The sequence below is a fragment of the Cryptotermes secundus genome, unplaced genomic scaffold (assembly GCF_002891405.2).
Source record: "Cryptotermes secundus unplaced genomic scaffold, Csec_1.0 scaffold73, whole genome shotgun sequence".
Classification (NCBI taxonomy): Eukaryota; Metazoa; Arthropoda; class Insecta; order Blattodea; family Kalotermitidae; genus Cryptotermes; species Cryptotermes secundus.
The window spans coordinates 2,108,597-2,122,465 of record NW_019738871.1 but is presented as its reverse complement, the minus strand read 5'-3'; the positions used below and the strand labels follow the sequence as shown (position 1 = coordinate 2,122,465).

General features: G+C 41.9%; 1 protein-coding gene across 2 annotated transcripts in view; it reads right to left on the bottom strand.

Annotated features, from left to right (window-relative positions):
* Positions 1-13,869, bottom strand: part of LOC111871073 — a 436,676-nt gene that overhangs the window by 347,448 nt on the left and 75,359 nt on the right. For both annotated transcript variants that reach the window (XM_023863850.2, XM_023863851.2), the window contains exon 2: positions 9,628-9,824. The gene's annotated coding sequence lies outside the window, so the exon portion shown is untranslated. The remainder of the gene's footprint in view (positions 1-9,627; positions 9,825-13,869) is intronic.

Below are 13,869 nucleotides of genomic sequence, written 5' to 3'. Positions count from 1 at the left end.
AACTTCAATGTGACCCATCCTTAAACACATCTCAGGTTACTGGAATTGACTTTTGGAAACTGCTTTCACCAGAACGTTACCCACTGTTACGAAATTGGGCTCTCAAACTTTGCTCTGTTTTTGCAAGTACTTACATATGCGAGACAGCGTTTTCATCGCTGAAGCATGTAAAGTCTAAGAACAGGAACAGACTTTCAGATGTCGTGTTATCACATATTCTTCGAGTGGCAACCTCACAATTAGAAGTGGATTTTATATCATTGGTTTCCAGTTTTATGAAACCACAGTGCTCTCATTAAAACAGTGTGTATATGAGGATTTAGGTATAATCATTAGACCATAAAAACTATGATTGAAAGTCTTTTGTGCTCATCCCTGCTGAAAGAGGAATTTGTGCTGTTTTATGGTAAGTAATTGCAAATTTCAAGGCATTTTATTTTTCTTTCTTAAATTATAATTGCATTTTTCCCCGGCATATATAAAACTAAACATAAGGCATGATCTGGCCAGTGTTTCTTTAAGAAAAAGTGCTCTGGGTGTAGAAGTGACAGAAGGCAATAAAATCGATCGGTGAAATTTTCAGTATCGGCTTAATATTATTGGTGCAACGTAAAATTTAAATACATAAGTTTAAATGCACTTGATTTTACGCGGGTAGTGACTGATTCAGTTTGGGGGGCAATACTCCCCGCACACTCTTCTGAAAGAAACACCGTATCTGGCCCCTGATGGTGTTCTCTAAACTAAATTTGGCCCTCGAGATGTATTAGGTTGGCCAACGCTGGTCTAGGTGGTCTAGGAACAAAGTAAAGGTAACCCTGTAACAGGCCGTGGAGGCCCATAGGGTTGTGAGATGTTGAGGTTCCCATATTTTCTAGACAATCGGCTCACAGATGGTGGTAAGGTTGTCAGCCTTACGCGCCGGCCTCCCTTTACCCCCAGGAATATTCCTGGTACTCATTTCTGTTAGACGGTGAGTCGACCCCAGGGCCATAGTGTGGCTCGAAGGATTATGTAAATTGAAAAAAATCCGCCTCATCCGGATTCGATCCCGCGACCTCCCGGCTGTAGCATATTGCCTCAACCAACTACGCTGCCGCGTGCGCAGAAGGAATACAGCCCATTGTTTTTTTAATACGTTCAGGCTCCATAATTTCAATTCGTCAAATTCCATGTTTGATAATTTCTTCAGTTGATAGAGGGTCTAATATAATGAGGAAAGAGTCCGCATTTACTGGTCCACGTTGGGGGGAGTTTTGGTGCAGCCCTGTGTGTTGCGGTTTGCCTCTGACAGGATGCTCTGTCCACTAGGAGATGTTCCCGTTGAGTGACACACGTGCATTGCCTTAAACGAAACCACGACGTCGGCGTCCGAAGCGTACGTGACCAGCGTCTCCATGACGTGACCTGTCACACAGCACCGCACATATCTGCCGTCTTCTGCATTTATGTTTTTTTTTTTACTTCTTTTATACCATCAGTAGGTCCGACTTTACTGTTTTACTGTCAAGAATATCATTCTCTTCAAATGTATATAATTCTTCTTCAATCATTCAGACATGTATGTAGAGTATTATAATTCCATTCAAGGTCACATTACACATTAAAATTATTTCAGTTGAAACACCAAGAAGTGTTCACCTCAATGGATTTAATATAGTCACTTTTTTTATTTATTTTTTAATTCGCTTAGTGGGGAGTGGAGTCCAACTGGATCAACTCGGCACGGCGGCCACTGATTGGCCTATTGTAGCCTGCCCCGGGTGATTATGATGATGCAGAATTTGGTGGAATGAAGATTGGCAAGGGAAACCGAAGTACTCGGAGAAAATCCGCCACAGGGCTACTTTGTCCATCACAAATCCCACTTGACTAGACCTGGGATCGAACCCGGGCCGCCTCGGTGGGAAGCCAGTGAATTATAGACACTTACTTAGATACAATGTGTATCCTTACATAGCACATGTTTCAGTGCATCTCCCTATAAAAGTGATTGCATATAAGATCTTGTTATATATCTCTGATATGAAGTGCAGAAAGCTTTTGGCGAGACTAACAAATAATGAAAATAATGTTCAGACTATCACGAAGAATGCAAGGACATATCACATTGTGCTTCTATGTTACAGACCATATCCTGCTGTCACTAGCAATACATATACTGAATGTAATTCCATGCACATGCGCAGTAATCCGAAACAATATCACACACGTTTCCTTGCAGTTTTTCTTCAGATATACAACAACTAAGATTTCAAGTATTTCCATGCCGGTCACAGTAGCCAAGCGGTCCAAGGCATGAACTGTCTTCGCTCGCTCGGAAGCCGGGATCGTGGGTCGGATCTGATTCCTGTGAGGTACGAACTGAATTCTTATATATTATTCTTATACACTGCCGGTCACGGTAGCTGAGCGGTCTAAGGCATGCACTGTCTTCGCTCGCTCGGAAGCCGGGATCGTGGGTTCGAATCCCACTCAGGGCATGGATGTTTAGTTTGTGTGTGTGTGCGTTTTTCTGTGTTTGTGTACAGGTAGAGGCCTTGCGACGAGCTGCTCACCTGTCCAAGGAGACCTACCAAATGTTTAAGATCTAGTAAACCGAAGTGAAACGGAGAGTTTCCTAGAGGTAGGCTTAGGCCCAAATTGGGGCTGTAGCGCTACAGGAAAAAAAAAAGATTTCAAGTATTTCCATACGTTGGACAGTTTCCCTCATAACCTAGAAGACAGCTCCAAAGAAATATATAAAAATAGATTCAACAAGGGAAGACAAGGCAATAGCGGAATTTCTTGCCACTGCATTTCATAAGCTATATGTTGCAACAGACCCCATTTAGGCCCCCCGAATCTTTCAGATTCAGTACTTATTCCACAACAACGAAATGTTTAAACGTTTGGTAGGACCCCTCGAAGAAGCAGATCGTCCCACAGAAAAACCTCTGCTTACCCAGTATAAAACAACTCACAAAAACGTGAATGCACATCCATGCCGTGAACTAAACTCGAACCTCGAAACCCCTGTGTTCGAGCGGTACAAAATCCCAGTCTCCTCGAAGTATTCTCTCTTCTCTCTTCTCCCGCTCTCACTTCGGAGCATAGGGCTGATTTCTCAGTTTCATGATCATTTTACAGACGGTGGGGCCCCTTGGTCGGGTGATGAGCTCGTCGCAAGGACGCTACTTAAACACAGGACAACACAAACACAGAACAAACGCATACACACACCAAACATCGATGTCTTCTCTGATATTTGAACCCACGATCCCGGCTTCCGAGCAAGCGAAGACAGTGCATGCCTTAGACCGCTCGGCTACCGTGACCGGCTTAAGTATTACAGAGAAGAAATAGTATAGCGATTTACGTAATTCCGCTCTTCGTAGAGTAATTAACATAATTATATGGCTGGAAGCACGGAAGTAGTACGATGACCGACACAGAGAAGAGGTGTCACGAACAGTCCCAGTTTAAATTGTGTGCCACGCGGCTATTGTCCCGCTGCAAGGTCACTATCTCGGAATTCGTCTAGTGATGTAAGATATCAGATAACAACTGTGGCATGAAAGCCGGTTGGTCTTTGAAATTCGGATTGAAGAGAAATGTTTTTCATTGTCAAAAGAAATTTAGCGTTAGACTTGCCAATTACAAAAACAAAAAATCTCTTCTACTGTTTCATGCTTCTGAGACAATTTCAGTTCTTGCAAGGCAAAATTTGCAAAGAGCTTCTTCTACTGAACTGGGGGAAACAAAGGAGGAACGGAGAAACGCAGGAACTTCTCCCCCTCCCCCCTATACAAGACTTAACAAAGATCGATAAAATTAACACAGAGAAACTTCTCAGAAGGAAGCAACATAAGAGCTTGTTTTATGACACTGTTGAAGATATTTACTCTATCAGTACAAATGGTTTGTATTGTCAGGTCGATCGTCTATATCAGTGTTTCTCAATTTGTTGCACGCAGACGCCTACCGGTCCGAGGTTTAACTCATGGCTTTCCCTAGTTCTAACCATCGTTCTGTTGTACATTATAATTGAACACACATTTTCTCATTTATATTTCTCGGCTCGGGACTCTGTAGGTTTTCTACTTCTTTGTAACAGCTAAACCGTTTGCTTTAAACACACTAGGACCATCAGAGTTCTGGGCTTCACTGCCCCTGTTTCTCATTTGTATTTGGAAGATTCCACTTCGAATCTCGACCTGGGCACTGAGTGTACTTACTGATGACTTTCGTGGTTTTCGTCTTTTCTCTCCAGGCATCTTAAATGAAACTACTTGGGAATGAAACCTTTTCGGTGTACTTATAGAATGAGAAACAACAAGAGAGTAATAATATCCCAGCATTCGAAGTGGATCATCAGACATGCTGTCTGCATATATATATCTCAAGCATCATGTATTTAAGCATCCTGTTGCATTAGCGGCCTCCGTAGTCTAGGGGTAACGTTCCCACGTTCAAGGTACGCGGGTTCAAACATGGCGGAGGTCGTGGAATTTTTAAGGGCGGAAAAATTCAGGGAACAAGTCCTCCGGGAGGGACTTTAAGCCGTGGGTCCCGTTTCGTAGATTTACGGCACGTAAAAGATCCTTATGTCTCTAGGAGACCTCTGAGCAAATTAGGCAACACATTTCCCGCCCAAGTAGTTTCCAATGCCTCTGGTAGATGGGGGAAATATCAGGTACCAAGGGCCGACCTCGTCAGCTGAACGGGGTTGATAGCACGCACCAGGACGCACAATGGACCAACAACTGGTCTAAGTGCATGGCGAAACTCACCACCCCTAATAATAATAATAATAATAATAATAATAATAATAATAATAATAATAATAAATCCTTTTGCAATACTATATCTAAAACTCTTTATGTACTACACAGTCCATCAACAATGCAACAAATTATTCCTTCTTGCTTTCACTTTCCAAACAACATGTTTCGGCCCCAAATGACCATCTCTAGGGGCTTTACTATGCTAAAACTGCTACACTGCAGTAACATGTGTTGAATGGATAGTATTAGTGCGGTGTAGCAGTTTTAATAGTAAGGCACCTGAAGATGGTCACTTAGGGCCGAAACATATGTCGAAAGTGAAAGTGTAAGAAAGAAGGAAAAATTTGTTGCATTGTTGATGGACTATGTAGTCTCTGTCAATGAATTCTGACGCCTACGAATTTTCATCAGTTGACCCAAGAACGAACAGTCGAGTCGAATGGAACACTCTTTATACAATCGAATGCTCAGTGCAGGTGCACCAGATTTATACACCTCGCCACCTTGTTAACCTGGAGCACCACATTCAAAATTCTGTCCTCATATGCAAATATTCTGTCGCTTTTTCTTCTACTTTGGAAGGCGTGTGACCTAAGGAACCTTACCTGGTGGAATCTCACATGTCCACCACATATCTTCCTTTCTCTCTCTCTCGCTCTCTCTAGGAACGTTATAACTTTGTTCATCTCAACATGTCTTCCCTGTATTTTAGCTTCAAGAAACTGTTAAACCTGACCCCGCTTGCAATCCCCGCCAAACCGATGGTTAATATGGTTGATCTGTCTCGACGTCATTGCATGTTGATAAAGTCATTGTTTGTTGCGTGTTTAGAACAGAGCGCCGGCTATACATACCTATAAATCTTCTTGTAAGGATCTTCGTTCCCTGTAGCAAAGATTTGGCATGTACACTTCATACGATCGTGAGGGTTTATATCTTCCCCCTGCACGTTCTTTACCAGCTCTCAAGTTTGTGGGCTTTCGTCTTCAGAGATAACTCTCGCGGTAGCCACACTTAAGATGGCTACCTACTCGTATTTCTTGCGAGCGGTCACTTAATATTTCAAAAGTTTCAAATGGCAGGTCGTGGGGGCGGAGATCTGAGGCTGATGCCTCGACTTTAACTTACCCCGATGCGCTCTAAGATGGATTATGGCACTTTGGTCCACAGCTACTCCACGGAGTCCGGCTTGTTAATCAATAATCCTGTCCACAACACTGGATTCATCTTGCCACTGGCGCCTTCCGCACCCGTCGTCTTGAGGGTCGGTCTATATGTGAATCTGGAGGGCCTCTACTCTGCCTCCGAGCTAATATTCTCTTCTGTAGTCATGCGCGGAAGTTCGAAACGCAGGACCCTCACACTTACTACTTACTTATGTAACTTAATGTATATAAAAGTGCAATGAAATTATGAAAATAAGATATTTCTGGATTGCCACAGCCACACAACGAATTGTAAAGCATTAACGCGTTGAAGAGACTTAAGTTATGTTGTAGTTCAACGATAAAAGAGTGTTCCTTTGCTTCGGGTCATGGTGTATATTCTGTGAGCATTCGTACTATTTGGATATGGGTATGTGAAATGTAGACCGGTCACGGTAGCCGAGCGGTCTAAGGCATGAACTGTCTTCGCTCGCTCGGAAGCCGGGATCGAGGGTTCGGATCTCTTTCCTGTGAGGTACGAACTGAATTCTTATATATTATTCTTACACTGCCGGTCACAGTAGCCGAGCAGTCTAAGGCATGAGCTCTCTTCAATCGCTCGGAAGCCGGGATCGTGGGTTCGAAACCCACATAAGGCATAGATTTTGGCATGCATATGTGTTTATTCTGTGTTTGTGTTGTCCTGTGTATAAGTAGAGGCCTTACGACGAGCTGATCACTCGCCCAGTGAGTCGTACCATCCATAAAATGATCATGAAACTGAAAATTCAGAGGCCAGGGTCCAAGGGGTCTGTAGAGCCAGAGAAAAAAAAAATGTGAAATGTGATATACAGTACAAATTAGGTTCTCTATGACTAAATGTTCGCGAATGTTATTGGCCTCCGATGATCCTAAAGACAACTTCAATGTATCATCGATATGATGACGCACTTGAAAGGAATACGGAAAAAAGAAGGAGAAATTAGTGCTAATAACACTAATGCAACAAATAATGAGCTTCTATGAAGAATGCAGTCATCTGAGATGTAGCGACTTGTAAATTTTGTGCCAATCGAAGTTTCGGAGGAACGTATCGCCTCCATCTTCAGGGTAGAAAAATCCGCGAGCGAGGAACAAGCTTGAGTAACTGGCTGTAGACACCTACAGATTATCGAGATTTTGTGCCAAGCGTCCCATCTGCTGCTGCCAGAAAATAAGGCAGCCTTTGCAGCTGCAGAGGATGGAGACCTGTATGGAGACTGACACACCCGAAAGAGCTCTGCGGAGTGATTTTGGTGTTCTCTTCTTGGCGCTGCTCTTTCTGACTAGCAAGACGAGTGAACCATCTTACAGGTCAACAAATTGAGAGCTGAGAAACCGTTCGTGCAAATGTGTCGCCCGTCATCTCCGTTAAGAGGACAGTCACCGTCTCACTGGTTCACATCGGTCACTCTGGTTTGACATACGAATATTTGCTGCACGAATGGCCGTCACTAGTTCGTACACCGTATGGTGAGCCCATTGCTGTTCAGAATTGCCTCTCAGATTAGGATAAGCGCCGCACTTCCCATATTCATGGGACACTGAAAGACATCCTTAGATATGAGGACTATCCCAGCTCTCAACACACATCATTCGCGCACAGACAAAGCACAACGCGAGTCCTCAGTTTCCTACAAATAGGCACAGGAATTATCTCAATGAAACTAAATACTTACGTCTGAGTTTTCCTGACAATATAAGAATATATAGGAATATTTTATATCAGCATCCTCTATATAATTAAGCTACTCCTGGAACACGCTTAGGAGGCTCATATGGTTGTGAGAGGTTGAGGCTCCCACACTTTCTAGACAATCGACTCACAGGTGGCAGTAAGATCAGCCTTACGCACCGCCTGCCCTTTGCCCCCAACAAGATTCCTGATACTCATTACTGTTATAAGCTGAATCGACCCCAGGGCCATAGTGAGGGTGGAAGGATTAGGTCAATTAGAAAATCCAATTACCTCAGCGGGAATGGAACCCATGACCTTCCGGCTTGTAGCATAGTGCCTCAACCAACTATGCTACCTCGTGCCCCTCCTCTATATAATTAATATGACAAAATGAGGCATGTAAATCCAAGTTAATTTGCTTTGTTTCCCTAAAGAGAGCTTTGTGTGATGCGATAAACCTTGTCAATTAAATCAGGTCCCCGTTATGTAATCAATGTACGACACCACTAATTGCGGTGTGTTAGCAGCTGAATGTATAAATACAGACATGAGATATCTTAGTATACAGGAAACAGCAAACAAATTAAATTCTGCTTAATTATATTTTGAAACAGTAACAGGAAAGGGTAGAATTTTACGCACTAAAAATCCTTTACAGATAAGTAACTCTGTTCGATTACAGAACGATTTAAATGAATTAACAAATTCGTATAACCTTCAAGTCAAATTTCTACACAAAATAGCATGTGAATACTGAACGTGTAAAATTACTTCGGTACATCTTGGAATAGTTCTATTGAAGCAGCCGCTGTGTAAGAATAGTTAATAAATATTGCATCATAACATCAAGCTGTGTTTTACTCATACTGCCAACCATATTTCCGCTAGCACAATATTTGTACAATTACTCTATACGCTGACGTACATTGTATCTGCATAGAACTTAAAAACCAATATTTCCATAATCCAAAGACGACAGTCAAAAATACTACGTATGATTACTAACGCCCCATGGTATGTTTCCAATATAACACTCCATGAAGACCTGAAGGTGCCGCTAGTGAAGGAAGTTACAATAGGGAAAAGCACAAGATACCTCAACAAAACAGAAGGACATGAGAACGTACTAATGCAACCGCTACTGGAACCGCACAATGGGCGAAGACTAAAAAGGAATTGGCCAGCCGACCTGAGAGAGGGTCAACGAGGACTTATATCTGGATAGGCCCTCTCCACGTCACGAAGAATACTACAGCAAATTAGCTGTAGAATCAAATGTAATACTGATTGCTAATATTATGAAAATAAAAAAAAAATATGCGATGAAAAAAAAAAAAAGAACTTGTGATGACAGACATAAATCCATATAACCTTTCTAAATGTTTTCCTTACTTAATTTCTATTGTTTGAGTACCAGTGTTCGGGCTGGTACAATGTTCTAATGATGATTTTGTTAAAATGCATTAATTCCGCAACCGGCAGTCTGGGGTTAAGAATTATAGCAGTCCCTGACAATTTTCATTGCTCCATAAGCACCTTCTTTAAACCCCCAAAATATAAGCTTCGTCAAAAATCGGATTTCTCAACAATTTCTCACTTATAGAGATATATAATCCATGAAACATGAAATTGCATGCAATAGGCCGAAAACAAGTCACATACCATCATTTAAACCTGAGATAGCTACATCCGTAGCTTAGGCGTGGGCATAAGTGTACATGGACAATTATATGAAGTCGTCTTGATAACGCTTAAAACTGGGATGAATTCAGTGGAAATCAATGAGACTTAAAACTGGTAATTTAATACTCAAACAGAAAATGATCATTAGAAACAATTTTCATGATTCTGACGTAAGTCATTCAACTAATGATCCTGTATTTACGAATAGTCGTCAATAGAATCTGTAAGGTATTATTAACCTGAACACTTCCAGACGTAGAAAGATTTGAGGGGAACAAGTTCTCTAGATAAACATATTAATACGTATTTTGCTTACCTGAACTGGTGACAGGAGCATCAGGAAGTAGAAGCGCAGGCTGATGCCAGATGGATATTTCAAGCGTTTCTCTAAGTTCAGATAAACTTTGATGTTGCTGTCCCAGTTCTCTGCACTTCATAACTGACAATACGCCCGCTATCTTCCGGGTACTGTTTCTCAAGAAGAATGGATCTGCTTCCATCTTGCGCACTGTACTGTAAAAAGGAAGAAAGTGTTCTATATTTCCTCTAAAGAAAACGTCTATTCATTTCGTTAATTATCTCATTAATATAATGTTTAAAATATATTTAGATTCTCATAATATTTAACGACGAAATATTTTAACAAATTATCATACTAAAGAAATGATTAACATTTTAGTTATGAGCCCTTCTTGAGGAGCCGTCAAATCTGCAGCTACTCAAGAATATCCCAGCATTCTATGGAACCTGAAGGTTCATTGCCGCGTTCACAAGAGCCCTCCAATGGTCCCTATCCTGAGCCAGACCAATCTAATCCATACCATCCCATTTCTCTAAGATCCATTTTAATATTGTTCACCCACCTACACCTTGGTCTTCTTCCTTTCAGGAAGAATACAGCCGGAGCTTGAAGCTGATCACTCAGCTCTATCAAGTTCCGACTTCTGATTGGATGAGGCTTTACCTGTACTCACCCATAGACCTGCGTGGCATACAGGGACAACTTTACCTGTTTGCTCTATACATACAATTGTTCCCTTCGTGTTATTAATGTATTTCCTTGTATTGTGACGGTTCATTTTTCACCACGGACTAAGCTATAAATAAATGTGCTCATGCAAGTTGGGATATTCCTCCTCTCATTTCAGCTTATCTCAGACTATAAAGTATGTCTACATTTCCTACGAAACACAAAGCCATAACATTAGAAATATGTTTTTCAGAGAGAATTTTCGGTTCTAGAGAGCCAACCATTCTTTAATAATTCAGTTCGAACGGAAATATGGCATTACATTTTCACGCAGCATGGAAACTTTTTCCTAAAACGGGAGAAGTGAAATATAAGCACCTTACTTAATTACTCATGGAGCTGAGCTCTTCTTGAGGAGCCGCCAATTCTGCAGCTACTCAAGAACTTCCCAGCATTTTATGGAACCCGAAGGTTCATTACCGTGTTCACAAAAGCCCTCCACTTGTTCCTATCCTGATCCAGATCAATCCAATCAATATAATCCCATCCTACCTCTCTAGGGTCCATTTCAATATTGTCCACCCACCTGCGCCGTGCTCTTCCCAGTGGTCTCTTTCCTTCTGGCTTTCCCACCAATATCCTATATGCATTCCTATTCTCCCCCATTCGTGCTACATGACCTGCCCACTTCATCCTCCTGGACTTCGTCTTTCTAATTATACTTGGAGAAGAGTACAAGTTATGAAGCTCCTCATTATGCAGTTTTCTCCAACCTCCTGCCACTTCATATCTCTTCGGTCCAAATATTCTCAACACCCTGTTCTCAAACACTCTCAGTCTATGTTCCTCTCTTAATGTCAGAGACCAAGTTTCACACACATACAGAACCACAGGCAAAACTGTAGTTTTGTATATTCTAATTTCTATGTTTTTGGACAGCAGACGAGAAGACAAAAGGTTCTGGACTGAATGGTAGCAAGCATTACCCGAGTTCAATCTCCTCCTGAACCAGGTTTTGATTTGTTATCGTTTTTCCCAAACATCTGAATTGTTCCACATTTCCAAATCATCTGTTTCCTATCTCTATGTCATGATTTTGCCCTGCATTTTGGTGACGCGACAGCTACATATACTTAGTTTTGAAATAAAAGGAACTCAACCGCAAATTAAAAAATATTTTGAAACTGCAATTGATTGCATTGGTAACAAACTTTACAGCACTGTTCTAAAATACTCGTAACTGTTGATCGTTAGCAAACAACTTCAAAACGAGCCATACGAAGTGAACTCAGTTGTGAGGTCGGTTGGCTTGAGGTTTCTATGGACACGCCGTATTCCTATATCTGTCTGATCTGTACATACACACGAATGTCTGTTGCGTGTTTATCTGACCACCCTGCCAATGTCCCAGCAGTCTGCCACGTGTGTCCACTACAGTATATTAATACTGCCAAGCTGTGATACGGGGTATGATACAAGACGACATAACCGACCAATTAATTCCAACGACCCTTGTCTGTAGAGCGAAATGTTCCATAACTTTAAAGTAATTTTAACAAAATTCAACAATATTATTTTATTATTATTCTTCGTGGGGTGAGACTGAGTCCCTTGTACTGCGGCCACTTCTGGCCTATTGTACCAGCCCAAGATGATAGGTGGGGGTGATTGTGGAGCAATGGGTGGAATGAAGATTGGCAGGGGAAACCGAACCGTTAGAACGCCATGTAGTTCTGTGAGAGCCAAACCACTGCTTCATATCGACCGCTGTGATATGTCAGTTCCTACATATAAAAATGTTTTTATACAAAATTTAAATATAAGGTTTTACATATATCCATACAAAATTGTCATGTCCAGTTCAAATGCCATTTTTCGTTGTTACACGGAAAGCTTAGCAAAATATACTGCAGATTTCGTGGGGCCGATGTGATGTTTCACAGACTACAAGAAAAATATTTGAATATAAGCAGGTTACTTTCCGAATCTCCTGTTTTATTCTAATCCTAGTACTTCGTATGTGGACCATTACTTAGGGCTGCAAGGAAAATTGTACCATTTTGCTACGGAATGCAAAGAGACAGGCGTCTGTTTTGATTTGCTCTTATATCTAGCCAAATGCAGGTATGAGTTTCAACTTATTTCTCTCTTTTAGTGAGAAAGATACGCTATATATATTTGTCCTTATTCCGTTCGAGAGAATTCTTTTTTCTTTAGAACAATGTTCTATGTACTTTCTTGAATTTAGGAAGGCGAAACTTTGTGGGGATCTAGGTCTACATCCATTTCGGATAATCAGATGTATGTTGGAAACATTCAAGTGGAGGTATTTTAAATTGGAATTCGCCTCTCAGATTCAGTATTCGTCTTTCACTTCGGATTTTAAAGAGAAGAGGCTCTTAAGAAGAGAAACTGACTCTAATCAGACCCTCGTGTAATGCGAAGTAAGCTTCCCTTTTTCTTTTCAGTGGGGGAGTGATTTCTCGATATTCACCTACCGATGGCTTTAAATGAAAAAGAAAAAAACTACATTTACGGTACAAATTTCTTTGCACTTACGACAGCGATAATGTCGGCAATATGTGAAAATGTGAAATTTTAAATTATACATTGTATAGGCACAGATATTTTAAAGGCCAAGTAACTGAGTTACCATCCATGTTCATATTTTCTTTCAGTACTGTTGAATACGGGAACACGAGGTAGCGTAGTTGGTTGAGGCACTATGTCCGAAGGTCGCGGGTTCGAGTCTCGATGAGATGGATTTTTCTTTCAATTCACCTAATCCTTCCAGCCGCACTGTGGCCCTGGGGTCGACTAAGCCTCTAACAGAAATGAGTACCAGGAATCTTCCTGGGAGTAAAGGGCGGCCGAAGCTTAAGGCTCACAACCTTACCGCCACATGTGAACCATTTGTCTAGATAATGTGGGACCCTCAACGGCTCACAAAACTATGGGCCTCCACGGCCTGTTACAGGGATAGCTTTTTCTGTTGAATATTTTACTTTTAGAGAGTTTTGCATTTGTAGTGGAACGTCAATTCCAATTGAAGCTGTAGACAGACAAAATTGATGGATCTGTGCTGAGCTATATTTATATTGTGACATGTTGCGCAACGGAGGACCCCTACCTCCCCAGCGGCACGTGGCGGTAACGTAGCGCTCTCGTTACTACGATAATAGGCAAGTCATCACCCCGTCACTCTCCCCACGGTGACGTAACGCGCAACGCGCGGTGACTTGCCGAGCGGAGCCGAAGTGAGCCGAGCGCAGCCGAAGAGAGCCGAGTCCCAGCGCGCTGGTTGCTAGGCAACGCGGATAAACAGTGATGCCTACCACGTGGTTGTTTTCTCGTTGCCCTGCTGAGGGTTTATAAGGGAGCTACACAGCCGCCGACGACAGTTCTCAGTTCGCAAGTTACGAGTTACAGACGCGTGTGCGATAACTAAGAAGTCAGAGAGCGGAAGAATTATTGTGTGCTTTCCAGACTTAGTGGGTGCTGTAGTACAGTTATATCTGGAGTGTGTAATTCAGGGAGACTTGTATAGCTCCCGCGTTATTAATACGTGAAGACTCCTGAAGATAGTGT